Source organism: Drosophila subpulchrella, unplaced genomic scaffold, assembly GCF_014743375.2.
Source record: "Drosophila subpulchrella strain 33 F10 #4 breed RU33 unplaced genomic scaffold, RU_Dsub_v1.1 Primary Assembly Seq391, whole genome shotgun sequence".
Taxonomy (NCBI): domain Eukaryota; kingdom Metazoa; phylum Arthropoda; class Insecta; order Diptera; family Drosophilidae; genus Drosophila; species Drosophila subpulchrella.
Window position 1 is genome coordinate 347,501 of NW_023665613.1, and position 15,454 is coordinate 362,954.

Below are 15,454 nucleotides of genomic sequence, written 5' to 3' on the forward strand. Positions count from 1 at the left end.
AAATCAGTTCAGCACTAAGTCACTTTGTCTATATGGCAAATGTGAGATGCAGTGTATGGAGCGTCAATATTCTAGTATGAGAAATTAACGATTTAAGTCCTTCTTAAATGAGGCCATTTACCCATAGAGGGTGCCAGGCCCGTATAACGTTAATGATTACTAGATGATGTTTCCAAAGAGTCGTGTTGCTTGATAGTGCAGCACTAAGTGGGTGGTAAACTCCATCTAAAACTAAATATAACCATGAGACCGATAGTAAACAAGTACCGTGAGGGAAAGTTGAAAAGAACTCTGAATAGAGAGTTAAACAGTACGTGAAACTGCTTAGAGGTTAAGCCCGATGAACCTGAATATCCGTTATGGAAAATTCATCATTAAAATTGTAATATTTAAACAATATTATGATAATAGTGTGCATTTTTTCCATATAAGGACATTGTAATCTATTAGCATACAAAATTTATCATAAAATATAACTTATAGTTTATTCAAATTAATTTGCTTGCATTTTAACACAGAATAAATGTTATTAATTTGATAAAGTGCTGATAGATTTATATGAATACAGTGCGTTAATTTTTCGGAATTATATAATGGCATAATTATCATTGATTTTTGTGTTTATTATATGCACTTGTATGATTAACAATGCGAAAGATTCAGGATACCTTCGGGACCCGTCTTGAAACACGGACCAAGGAGTCTAACATATGTGCAAGTTATTGGGATATAAACCTAATAGCGTAATTAACTTGACTAATAATGGGATTAGTTTTTTAACTATTTATAGCTAATTAACACAATCCCGGGGCGTTCTATATAGTTATGTATAATGATATTTATATTATTTATGCCTCTAACTGGAACGTACCTTGAGCATATATGCTGTGACCCGAAAGATGGTGAACTATACTTGATCAGGTTGAAGTCAGGGGAAACCCTGATGGAAGACCGAAACAGTTCTGACGTGCAAATCGATTGTCAGAATTGAGTATAGGGGCGAAAGACCAATCGAACCATCTAGTAGCTGGTTCCTTCCGAAGTTTCCCTCAGGATAGCTGGTGCATTTTAATGTTATATAAAATAATCTTATCTGGTAAAGCGAATGATTAGAGGCCTTAGGGTCGAAACGATCTTAACCTATTCTCAAACTTTAAATGGGTAAGAACCTTAACTTTCTTGATATGAAGTTCAAGGTTATGATATAATGTGCCCAGTGGGCCACTTTTGGTAAGCAGAACTGGCGCTGTGGGATGAACCAAACGTAATGTTACGGTGCCCAAATTAACAACTCATGCAGATACCATGAAAGGCGTTGGTTGCTTAAAACAGCAGGACGGTGATCATGGAAGTCGAAATCCGCTAAGGAGTGTGTAACAACTCACCTGCCGAAGCAACTAGCCCTTAAAATGGATGGCGCTTAAGTTGTATACCTATACATTACCGCTAAAGTAGATGATTTATATTACTTGTGATATAAATTTTGAAACTTTAGTGAGTAGGAAGGTACAATGGTATGCGTAGAAGTGTTTGGCGTAAGCCTGCATGGAGCTGCCATTGGTACAGATCTTGGTGGTAGTAGCAAATAATCGAATGAGACCTTGGAGGACTGAAGTGGAGAAGGGTTTCGTGTGAACAGTGGTTGATCACGAGTTAGTCGGTCCTAAGTTCAAGGCGAAAGCCGAAAATTTTCAAGTAAAACACAAATGCCATACAAATATAATTATATTATATAAATCAAGCTAATTAATATACTTGAATAATTTTGAACGAAAGGGAATACGGTTCCAATTCCGTAACCTGTTGAGTATCCGTTTGTTATTAAATATGGGCCTCGTGCTCATCCTGGCAACAGGAACGACCATAAAGAAGCCGTCGAGAGATATCGGAAGAGTTTTCTTTTCTGTTTTATAGCCGTACTACCATGGAAGTCTTTCGCAGAGAGATATGGTAGATGGGCTAGAAGAGCATGACATATACTGTTGTGTCGATATTTTCTCCTCGGACCTTGAAAATTTATGGTGGGGACACGCAAACTTCTCAACAGGCCGTACCAATATCCGCAGCTGGTCTCCAAGGTGAAGAGTCTCTAGTCGATAGAATAATGTAGGTAAGGGAAGTCGGCAAATTAGATCCGTAACTTCGGGATAAGGATTGGCTCTGAAGATTGAGATAGTCGGGCTTGATTGGGAAACAATAACATGGTTTATGTGCTCGTTCTGGGTAAATAGAGTGTCTGGCATTTATGTTGGTCACTTGTTCCCCGGATAGTTTAGTTACGTAGCCAATTGTGGAACTTTCTTGCTAAAATTTTTAAGAATACTAATTGGGTTAAACCAATTAGTTCTTATTAATTATAACGATTATCAATTAACAATCAATTCAGAACTGGCACGGACTTGGGGAATCCGACTGTCTAATTAAAACAAAGCATTGTGATGGCCCTAGCGGGTGTTGACACAATGTGATTTCTGCCCAGTGCTCTGAATGTCAAAGTGAAGAAATTCAAGTAAGCGCGGGTCAACGGCGGGAGTAACTATGACTCTCTTAAGGTAGCCAAATGCCTCGTCATCTAATTAGTCAAGGTAGCCAAATGCCTCGTCATCTAATTAGTGGTGTTTTTCGAGCGCTCCGTGTGACGGGTCAATTTCGGCAGTAAAACGCTTATTTCCTTGCTAAAAAATAGCATAAATATTCGCGCATTGTGTCCGCAAAATCATTCCGTGTGTTTTCTGCACAAAAAAAGTGGTAGGAAGGCCAAAATCGCGATTTTCCACCCCAGACAGTTCGAGAAGGTTCGACGTGCTGAGAGAGGCGCTCTCTCGGGCGCTCCGTGTGTCAGGCCAATTTCGGCAATAAAACTCCTATTTCATTGCTAAAAAATAGCATAAATTTTCGCGCATTGTGTCCGCAAAATCATTCCGTGTGTTTTCTGCACAAAAAAGTGGTAGGAAGGCCAAAATCGCGATTTTCCACCCCAGACAGTTCGAGAAGGTTCGACGTGCTGAGAGAGGCGCTCTCTCGGGCGCTCCGTGTGTCAGGCCAATTTCGGCAATAAAACTCCTATTCCATTGCTAAAAATAGCACAAATATTCGCGCATTGTGGTCGCATAGTCATTCCGCGTGTTTTCTGCACGAAAAAGGTGGTGGGAAGGCCAAAATCGCGATTTTCCACCCCAGACATTTCGAGAACGTTCGACGTGCTGAGACAGAGGCGCTCTCTCGGGCGCCCCGTGTGTCAGGCCAATTTCGGCAATAAAACTCATACTTCATCGTTGTGAGAGAGGCGCTCTCTCTCGAGTGGCGCCTGCCTTATCTAGATAACATTTTGACAGCAGCGCGGTTCGCGTCTGCACTAAATTTGTAGCGGTTCGTGTCTCCGCAAATTGGTTGGTTTTTGGAAATCAGCTGATTTCATTCCGCCAGAGGGCGACTACTCCAGGATTCATAGCATACATTCGGCGACTCCTCATCGCTGTATCACTCCGCCAGAGGGCGGCGACTCCTAAAACTTTTGCCTACATTTCGGCGACACCTCGTCGTCGATTTTTGTCAGCAGAGGGAAAGGAAATAAATAGTTCACTCACACAGTTAGCCGGCTGTGCTTGTTGGTGGTGCTGTCGCCATGGGTGACAATAGCAACACCGGCAGCATGGAAGTGGACAACGCGGCTGTAGCCGCACTCAAAAAATGCACTTGGCAGGTTCTGAAGCCGAGAGTCTTACCAAAAGGAGTCAAAAGGAGCCTACCTCCCGGGTCGCCAGAGGCAATTAGAGGCGTAAAGAAAATCATCGTGGAGAAACGGGAAAAATCTCCCAGCCCAACCCCGAGCTCCTCGAGCTCCTCGAGCCCCTCAAACATCTCTTCACCTGAGGAAGGTGAGATAACTCGCCCTTACATTTTTCCTAAAAAGACCATAAAGAATAAGGCTGCCGTGAATCAAGACAAAAAGATGGATATTGGTCCTAGCACCTCTAACCGCTTCGCTTCTCTGCCGGTAGAGAGCAGCAATGAAAAGACCGTCGATAATGCCGAACCTAAAGCAGCACCCAAGCCCCCTCCAATTTTTGTGCCGGATGTAGAAAATATTGGCGAATTTTTAAACGAACTGCGCACATTGGTGAATTCCGATACTTTCTCTTACAAGGCAACGGGAAGAGGTAACATCAGGCTGATGCCGAAGGACAGCACCACTTACCGAAAAATTGTTGCTCACCTGGACAACTGTCAAGTAGCTTTCCGTACCTTCCAACTGAAGGAAGAGCGAGCTTTCCGCATTGTTGTCAAAGGACTACACCATACTACACCAATTGAGGAGGTCAAGCAAGCCTTTGTGAATCTCGGCCACAATGTGCGTGATGCTAAAAATGCAGTATCAAGAGTAACAAAAATGCCATTGTCGATGTTTTTCGTCAACCTCGAACCAGCTCAAACAAACAAGAAAGTCTTCGAGATCAACAGACTGTGCCATGCCGTCGTCTCCATTGAGGAGCCAAAAAAGTTCGACGGAGTGGTACAATGCTTCCGCTGCCAAGCTTTCGGGCATACTAAGAGGTACTGCAAACTCCAACATGTCTGTGTCAAATGCGGATTATCACACGACTCCCTGAATTGCATGAAGGCAAAGGAAGACCCACCTGTGTGCGGAAATTGTGGTGACGAACACACCGCCTCCTACCGCGGTTGTAGAGTCTACGTAGAAGCCAAGAAGCGCTTCAGCCCTAAGCCTAAGGCAGTAACTACTTCTTCATCCAATCCTGCTCCACACGCAAATTTCCCAGCGAGCAGTGCCGCGAACCAAACAGGGAATCACAAATACAGTTACGCCAACGTTGCTAGGGCTGGCGCGGCCGGAAACTTCGACAATAATGGCCAGTCCCCCCTTGATGCCTTGGAGGAGAGAATGATGCGCCGAATGGAATCCATGATGAACTCCATGTTCAATCAGTTCCAAAACTTAGTGATGACAATGCTCTCCAACCAGAACAATCATAAATGTCCATAAACACCCAACTTATAATATGGAATGCGAACGGCTTGGCTCGGAGCAAGCCCGAGGTCGAGCATTATATAAAGACCAACCAAGTAGACATCTTACTCGTGTCCGAGACACACTTCACCACCAGATCCCACTTTACCATTCCCGGCTACGAAATAATCAACGCATTGCACCCTGGCGACCGGATGCGTGGAGGAGCCTCTATTATCATCAGACGCGGCATTCAATACGAGGAGCTCGAGCCCGTACAACTGGAATGGATGCAGTGTGCGAAAATCCACCTTATAACGTCGCAAGGCAAAATTACCATCGCCTCCGCATACCTCCCTCCAAGATACACACTGAGCCAAAGTGATCTGTCCGACGTACTACTGAATCTGGGTCCTAGATTCTTAATCGGAGGCGACTTCAACGCAAAACATACCTGGTGGGGATCACGAACCGTCAACCCGAAAGGAAGCACACTTCTTGGATGCATCAGGGCACTGGGTTGCACCGTCTATTCAACTGGTGAGCCTACCTACTGGCCCACCGACCCAGCCAAAATTCCGGACCTCTTGGACTTTGCATTCAGCAGAGGAGTTGACCCCACAAAAATATCTACGGCTGCATGCCATGATCTTACATCCGATCACAGCATGGTCAAGATTTTGTATAACAACTCCTATCTGAGAAATCCAACTGCAGTCAAGCTCATCAGACGGAATACAAACATCCCGATTTTTAAGTCTTGGCTAGAAAATCATGTAGACCCCCAGCCAGTACTAGAAAGTCCAATAGACATCGACGAAGCGGTGGAGTACCTCACCAGACAGGTTCATCTGGCAGCAAGCATCGCAACTCCAGAGGCCGAAACCACGCGAACGGTGCACACCAGAGGCCACAGAGACAACTATCTCTGGTCAACCGAGCTGGCAACAATGGTAAGCGAAAAACGGCGTTTGAGGAGGGTCTGGCAGCTAAGTAGAAGACGGTCGGACAAAACAATCTACAACAGGGCTTGTAAAGACCTTAGTAGGATGCTTCTTGATCTAAAAAGCAAGTCCCTAGAAGCTTACCTCGCGGACCTTGAACCCTGTAGTGCACACCACAAGCTTTGGAATGCAACAAAGTATTTAAAGCGACCCACCCGGAGGATAGCCCCGGTCAGATCATCAACTGGAGCTTGGTGTCGTTCAGACCAGGAAAAAGCAAACGCCTTTGCCGACCACTTAAAGAGTAGTTTCCAGCCATTCGACCTGTGCGACCCAGTGGACCATCAAGAGACTCTTCATTTCCTGGATGTGGCGTGTCCCATGGACTTGCCCATTCCAGAAATCGACTGCGAGGAGATAGAGGAGGAGATAGCAACACTCAAACCATCAAAGTCTCCCGGGTATGATCGTCTGGATGCCGCTGCTCTGAAGTTCATGCCGCCGAACTGCATCGGAAACCTGAAGTTCATCATGAACCAAAGTCTAAGACTCGGTCATTTCCCAACACAATGGAAATGTGCCGAAGTTATCGTCATCGCCAAACCAGGTAAGCCTGAGGCCGAACTGGGATCTTACAGGCCCATCAGCCTCCTGTCAATCCTCTCAAAAATCCTGGAAAAATTATTCCTGAGGAGATTGATGCCTATATTAGAAGAACAACATGTTATCCCAGATCACCAGTTTGGCTTCAGGCGAGCTCACGGGACTATACAGCAGTGTCACAGAGTAGTCAGCTGCATTCTAGACTCCTTCGAGACTAAAAGGTTCTGCTCTGCAGCGTTCCTAGACGTCAGGCAAGCGTTCGACAGAGTATGGCACCAGGGCCTACTGTTCAAATTAAAGCACAGCCTGCCTACTCCTTACTATCTTCTACTAAAGGGCTACCTCGAAAATAGAAGATTTTACGTAAGGTGCAAACATCAGGAATCGCCCATCCACGAAGTGGCCGCCGGAGTTCCCCAAGGCAGCGTGCTAAGTCCTATACTATACTCGGTGTATACCGCGGACATGCCCATTCCCTCTGGTAGCCACAGCATGGTATGCACATACGCGGATGACACGGCTTTCTTAGTCTCCGAAGACTCCCTGCCAATGGCTGCGCAAGGCCTACAACAAGCTCTGTCCAACATAGAACCATGGCTAAAGAGATGGAATATCATTATCAACCCAGAGAAGTCTACGCATATAACCTTCTCTCTAAGGCCAGGAATATCCCCAGCGGTTTTGTTAAACAATGCTGCCATACCACAACAGCCTTCAGTCAAATATCTGGGCCTGACACTGGACCGTAGGCTAACATGGAAGGATCACATAGTAGCCAAAACAAAGCTAATGAAACTAAAAAACCGGCAAATGTGGTGGTTATTGCAAAGAAGGAGTAAATTGTCCTTAAAAAACAAATTGCTCCTTTATAATAGCATAATCAAACCAGCGTGGATTTATGGCATTGAAATATGGGGCACTGCAGCCAGTTCAAATTTAAAAAAACTAGAAAGAGCAGAAAACAGAATCCTGCGTCAAATTCTAAATGCGCCGTTCTACGTACGTAACACCACAATAAAGAGGGACTTAAAGCTACCCACAGTGGTCGAAGAGGTAGCTAAATTCAGCAGAAGGCATCTGGATAAAATGGTAGCCCACATAAACCCACTCGCAACCAGAGTACTGGATGGACAACCTCGGAGGTTAAAAAGACGACACCCTGCGGACCTGCCCTTCAGGGTCCCTTGATCCTAAGGCATCATAATTGATGTAACCACCAAAACTGACACACAAACTCACTAATCCACTCACACCTATCTTGTATAATCTTAATACACCTCAACACACAAAATATTGTTACCTCACACTCAATTTTATCAAAAAATTTAATCTATTGCCCACCGGGCAGACGTAAATATAAAGTATCATATCAAAAAAAAAAAAAAAAAAAAAAAATCTAATTAGTGACGCGCATGAATGGATTAACGAGATTCCTACTGTCCCTATCTACTATCTAGCGAAACCACAGCCAAGGGAACGGGCTTGGAATAATTAGCGGGGAAAGAAGACCCTTTTGAGCTTGACTCTAATCTGGCAGTGTAAGGAGACATAAGAGGTGTAGAATAAGTGGGAGATATTAGACTTCGGTTTGGTATCGCCAATGAAATACCACTACTCTTATTGTTTCCTTACTTACTTGATTAAATGGAACGTGTATCATTTCCTAGCCATTATACGGATATATTTATTATATCTTATGGTATTGGGTTTTGATGCAAGCTTCTTGATCAAAGTATCACGAGTTTGTTATATAATCGCAAACAAATTCTTTAATAAAACGGTGCATTTATGTATTTTTGATTTGAAAATTTGGTATAACTCCAATTACTCAGGTATGATCCAATTCAAGGACATTGCCAGGTAGGGAGTTTGACTGGGGCGGTACATCTCTCAAATAATAACGGAGGTGTCCCAAGGCCAGCTCAGTGCGGACAGAAACCACACATAGAGCAAAAGGGCAAATGCTGACTTGATCTCGGTGTTCAGTACACACAGGGACAGCAAAAGCTCGGCCTATCGATCCTTTTGGTTTAAAGAGTTTTTAACAAGAGGTGTCAGAAAAGTTACCATAGGGATAACTGGCTTGTGGCGGCCAAGCGTTCATAGCGACGTCGCTTTTTGATCCTTCGATGTCGGCTCTTCCTATCATTGTGAAGCAAAATTCACCAAGCGTTGGATTGTTCACCCATGCAAGGGAACGTGAGCTGGGTTTAGACCGTCGTGAGACAGGTTAGTTTTACCCTACTAATGACAAAACGTTGTTGCGACAGCATTCCTGCGTAGTACGAGAGGAACCGCAGGTACGGACCAATGGCACAATACTTGTTCGAGCGAACAGTGGTATGACGCTACGTCCGTTGGATTATGCCTGAACGCCTCTAAGGTCGTATCCGTGCTGGACTGCAATGATAAATAAGGGGCAATTTGCATTGTATGGCTTCTAAACCATTTAAAGTTTATAATTTACTTTATAAACGACAATGGATGTGATGCCAATGTAATTTGTAACATAGTAAATTGGGAGGATCTTTGATCACCTGATGCCGCGCTAGTTACATATAAAAGCATTATTTAATACAATGACAAAGCCTAGAATCAATTGTAAACGACTTTTGTAACAGGCAAGGTGTTGTAAGTGGTTGAGCAGCTGCCATACTGCGATCCACTGAAGCTTATCCTTTGCTTGATGATTCGATAATAAAGATGTTGCAAGCGGGCATAATCATTATGCTTGCTTGCAGCATCGCACGCCACTTTGTTTGTGGTGTGTAAGGTAGGGAAGAAGAAATATAAAAGACCTAAATTGGAAACATCAATATATAAGTAAATATTGAACAAACAAAATGTATCGTCATCTTATTAGTGACGCGATGATAAAGTGGCAAACATATTCCATGTATAAATATTCCTATGGTATTAAAATTCAAGTAAAGAGGACATATATAAAAGTTTGTATATATGGTTCATTCAATGGTAGCAGCGGTTGGTTGGTTGGTGTCTGCTCCTCTTATTGTTCAAAACTTATGTTATGGTAGCAAGTCTATATCGTCATATTATTAGTGAAGCGAAAAAGTAGTGGCAAAACATATTCCATGTATAAATAAATATTCCTATGGTATTGAAATTCAAGTAAAGAGGCCATTCAAGTAAAGAGGACTTATATAAATATAAGTATATATAATGGTAGCAGCGCGGTTGGTTGGTTGGTGTGTCTGCTCCTCTTATTGTTCAAAACTTATGTTATGGTAGCAAGACTGTATCGTCATATTATTAGTGACGCGAAAAAGTAGTGGCAAAACATATTCCATGTATAAATATTCCTATGGTATTGAAATTCAACTAAAGAGGACATATAAAATTACTATCAATGGTAGCAGTGGTTGGTTGGTTGGTGGTTGGTTGGCGGCTGCTCCTATTATTGTTCAAGACTTATGTTATGGTAGCAAGTCTGTATCGTCATATTAATTATTAGTGACGCGAAAAAGTAGTGGAAATCATATTCCATGTATAAATAGATTCCTATGGTAATGAAATTTTCAAGTAAAGAGAGGACCATTCAAGTAAGAGGACATATAAAAAGTAAGTATATGTTCCTCCAATGGTAGCAGTGGTTGGTTGGTTGGCGGCTGATCCTCTTATTGTTCAAAACTTATTTTATCAATATGAGTTTGGCAATACAATAAAGAAGACCAATCTAATCCATATAAAACTAAATGTATTATATGGATATGCTTAGGAAACCCATATATTCATAAAAAAAAATTATGTATAGAAAATTATACATATATCTTTTATATAAATGAATCGTATGGATATCGCCTTATGGTAGGTATAATAACTTTTTAAGGCATAATAATGTATAATATAGAAAATATACATTGAAATATAAATGCATTTTTATAGATATGGCGGCATATAAGTGCCATATACACAAGAATAAATAATAGAATTTACCAATATATAATTAAAATGAGATATATAAACCTAGTGAGGGGCTGCACTAGTATATGAATCGTATGGATATGGCTTATAGGTATAATACCTATAAGGCATAATAATGTATAATATAATAAATATAAATTAAGATATGAATGAATTATATAAATATGGCATAGAAATGCCATATACATACATAAGAATAAATGGTAGAATTTACCCATATATCACTGAAACACGATATATAAACCTAATGATAGCTGGCACTAGTACTGTAAACATGCACGCAATAGTGCGTGGGGTAAAAAACTACTATAGGGAGGTGGTCGTTGGCGGGCCCCTCCTCGTATTGGTCAAAACTTATGTTATGCATATGAATTTGTCAATACTATATAGAACGCCAAGCATATCCATATAAACTATGGATATGCATAGAAATCCATACAAAAGTAAAAAAAAATTATGTATAGAAAAATATACATATATTTATATAAGTGAATCGTATGGATATGGCTTATAGGTATAATACCTATAAGGCATAATAATGTATAACAAGTAAATATACATTGAAATGTGAATGCATTGTATGGATATGGCATATAAATGCCATATATATAGAAATAAATTGTATATCAATGATATAACAATTATAAACCTAGTGAGGGGCGGCACTAGTGAATGAATCGTATGGATATGGCTTATAGGTATAATACCTATAAGGCATAATAATGTATAATATAATAAATATACATTAAGATATGAATGGATTGTATAAATATGGCATAGAAATGCCATATACATAAGAATAAATGGTAGAATTTACCCATATATCACTGAAACACGATATATAAACCTAGTGATAGCTGGCACTAGTACTGTAAACAGGCACGCAATAGTGCGTGGGGTAAAAAACTACTATAGGGAGGTGGTCGTTGGCGGGCCCCTCCTCGTATTGGTCAAAACTTATGTTATGCATATGAATTTGTCAATACTATATAGAACGCCAAGCATATCCATATAAACTATGGATATGCATAGAAATCCATACAAAAGTAAAAAAAAATTATGTATAGAAAAATATACATATATTTATATAAGTGAATCGTATGGATATGGCTTATAGGTATAATACCTATAAGGCATAATAATGTATAACAAGTAAATATACATTGAAATGTGAATGCATTGTATGGATATGGCATATAAATGCCATATATATAGAAATAAATTGTATATCAATGATATAACAATTATAAACCTAGTGAGGGGCGGCACTAGTGAATGAATCGTATGGATATGGCTTATAGGTATAATACCTATAAGGCATAATAATGTATAATATAATAAATATACATTAAGATATGAATGGATTGTATAAATATGGCATAGAAATGCCATATACATAAGAATAAATGGTAGAATTTACCCATATATCACTGAAACACGATATATAAACCTAGTGATAGCTGGCACTAGTACTGTAAACAGGCACGCAATAGTGCGTGGGGTAAAAAACTACTATAGGGAGGTGGTCGTTGGCGGGCCCCTCCTCGTATTGGTCAAAACTTATGTTATGCATATGAATTTGTCAATACTATATAGAACGCCAAGCATATCCATATAAACTATGGATATGCATAGAAAACCATACAAAAGTAAAAAAAAATTATGTATAGAAAAATATACATATATTTATATAAGTGAATCGTATGGATATGGCTTATAGGTATAATACCTATAAGGCATAATAATGTATAACAAGTAAATATACATTGAAATGTGAATGCATTGTATGGATATGGCATATAAATGCCATATATATAGAAATAAATTGTATATCAATGATATAACAATTATAAACCTAGTGAGGGGCGGCACTAGTGAATGAATCGTATGGATATGGCTTATAGGTATAATACCTATAAGGCATAATAATGTATAATATAATAAATATACATTAAGATATGAATGGATTGTATAAATATGGCATAGAAATGCCATATACATAAGAATAAATGGTAGAATTTACCCATATATCACTGAAACACGATATATAAACCTAGTGATAGCTGGCACTAGTACTGTAAACAGGCACGCAATAGTGCGTGGGGTAAAAAACTACTATAGGGAGGTGGTCGTTGGCGGGCCCCTCCTCGTATTGGTCAAAACTTATGTTATGCATATGAATTTGTCAATACTATATAGAACGCCAAGCATATCCATATAAACTATGGATATGCATAGAAAACCATACAAAAGTAAAAAAAAATTATGTATAGAAAAATATACATATATTTATATAAGTGAATCGTATGGATATGGCTTATAGGTATAATACCTATAAGGCATAATAATGTATAACAAGTAAATATACATTGAAATGTGAATGCATTGTATGGATATGGCATATAAATGCCATATATATAGAAATAAATTGTATATCAATGATATAACAATTATAAACCTAGTGAGGGGCGGCACTAGTGAATGAATCGTATGGATATGGCTTATAGGTATAATACCTATAAGGCATAATAATGTATAATATAATAAATATACATTAAGATATGAATGGATTGTATAAATATGGCATAGAAATGCCATATACATAAGAATAAATGGTAGAATTTACCCATATATCACTGAAACACGATATATAAACCTAGTGATAGCTGGCACTAGTACTGTAAACAGGCACGCAATAGTGCGTGGGGTAAAAAACTACTATAGGGAGGTGGTCGTTGGCGGGCCCCTCCTCGTATTGGTCAAAACTTATGTTATGCATATGAATTTGTCAATACTATATAGAACGCCAAGCATATCCATATAAACTATGGATATGCATAGAAATCCATACAAAAATAAAAAAAAATTATGTATAGAAAAATATACATATATTTATATAAGTGAATCGTATGGATATGGCTTATAGGTATAATACCTATAAGGCATAATAATGTATAACAAGTAAATATACATTGAAATGTGAATGCATTGTATGGATATGGCATATAAATGCCATATATATAGAAATAAATTGTATATCAATGATATAACAATTATAAACCTAGTGAGGGGCGGCACTAGTGAATGAATCGTATGGATATGGCTTATAGGTATAATACCTATAAGGCATAATAATGTATAATATAATAAATATACATTAAGATATGAATGGATTGTATAAATATGGCATAGAAATGCCATATACATAAGAATAAATGGTAGAATTTACCCATATATCACTGAAACACGATATATAAACCTAGTGATAGCTGGCACTAGTACTGTAAACAGGCACGCAATAGTGCGTGGGGTAAAAAACTACTATAGGGAGGTGGTCGTTGGCGGGCCCCTCCTCGTATTGGTCAAAACTTATGTTATGCATATGAATTTGTCAATACTATATAGAACGCCAAGCATATCCATATAAACTATGGATATGCATAGAAAACCATACAAAAGTAAAAAAAAATTATGTATAGAAAAATATACATATATTTATATAAGTGAATCGTATGGATATGGCTTATAGGTATAATACCTATAAGGCATAATAATGTATAACAAGTAAATATACATTGAAATGTGAATGCATTGTATGGATATGGCATATAAATGCCATATATATAGAAATAAATTGTATATCAATGATATAACAATTATAAACCTAGTGAGGGGCGGCACTAGTGAATGAATCGTATGGATATGGCTTATAGGTATAATACCTATAAGGCATAATAATGTATAATATAATAAATATACATTAAGATATGAATGGATTGTATAAATATGGCATAGAAATGCCATATACATAAGAATAAATGGTAGAATTTACCCATATATCACTGAAACATGATATATAAACCTAGTGATAGCTGGCACTAGTACTGTAAACAGGCACGCAGTAGTGCGTGGGGTAAAAAACTACTATAGGGAGGTGGTCGTTGGCGGGCCCCTCCTCGTATTGGTCAAAACTTATGTTATGCGTAAACATATGATTTTGTCAATACTATAAAGAAAACTTGTTTTGTACATACAAAACTAAATGAATTATATGGATATTGAAAAATAAATGGCATTATATCCATATAATGAAAATATACTTGTATTCTCTTATTATAAGAGAGAATACCGTATAGTTGGTTGGCAAAGACAATTGAAAATACCCGAATTGCAGATGATGGGTTCAAAAACTACTATAGGGTGGTGTAGCAAATAATATGAAGATGATATATCCATATAATGGATATACACTAGTATTCTCTTATTATAATAGAGAATACCATATAAATGGTTGGCAAAGACAATTGAAAATACCCGAATTGAAGTTGACGGGTTCAAAAACTATTATAGGGTGATGTAGCAAATAAAATAATGAAGATATATCCATATAATGGAATTATATGTGTATTCTCTTATTATATGAGAGAGTACCAAACGGTTGATTGGCAAAGACAATTGAAAATACCCGAATTAAAGATATTGGGTCCAAAAACTACTATAGGATGGTCAATGGGCCGGCCATCTACTATTGACGTGACAAAATACTGTCTGTCGGTAGAGAAGATATTAATCCGTCAAATTTGTTTCTTTATTCATTTATGAATATGAGACTTGGCTCCACGGTTAATATTTTAAGCCCAAAGATAATAATGTTGAAACAAAGGCCAAGGTTTCTATTATACATAGAATAACAAATTGTTTCCGAACTTTATCGTTAATCCAAATAAATAATTACAATTGAGGCAGGCTAATAATGATATATATTTTGTATTGATAATCTTGATATATATGTATATTGGTCTGCCATTATCACATACTGAGTTATGTGATAATTCCCTGCGGGGATAAATTAAAAGAGGTGTCCCTATATTAAAAGAAAATAATATATATATATATTATTTTTTCTAACGTACATATCATATATGCGCTCGGTTTTATATTATATATTACCAAAGAGTCTTATATGAATATATACAGATAAATTTTAAATTTATCA

General features: G+C 38.6%; 1 pseudogene; it reads left to right on the forward strand.

Annotated features, from left to right (window-relative positions):
- Window positions 1–9,211, forward strand: part of LOC119562066 — a 9,311-nt pseudogene extending 100 nt beyond the window's left edge.
- Window positions 9,212–15,454: the final 6,243 nt, after the last annotated feature.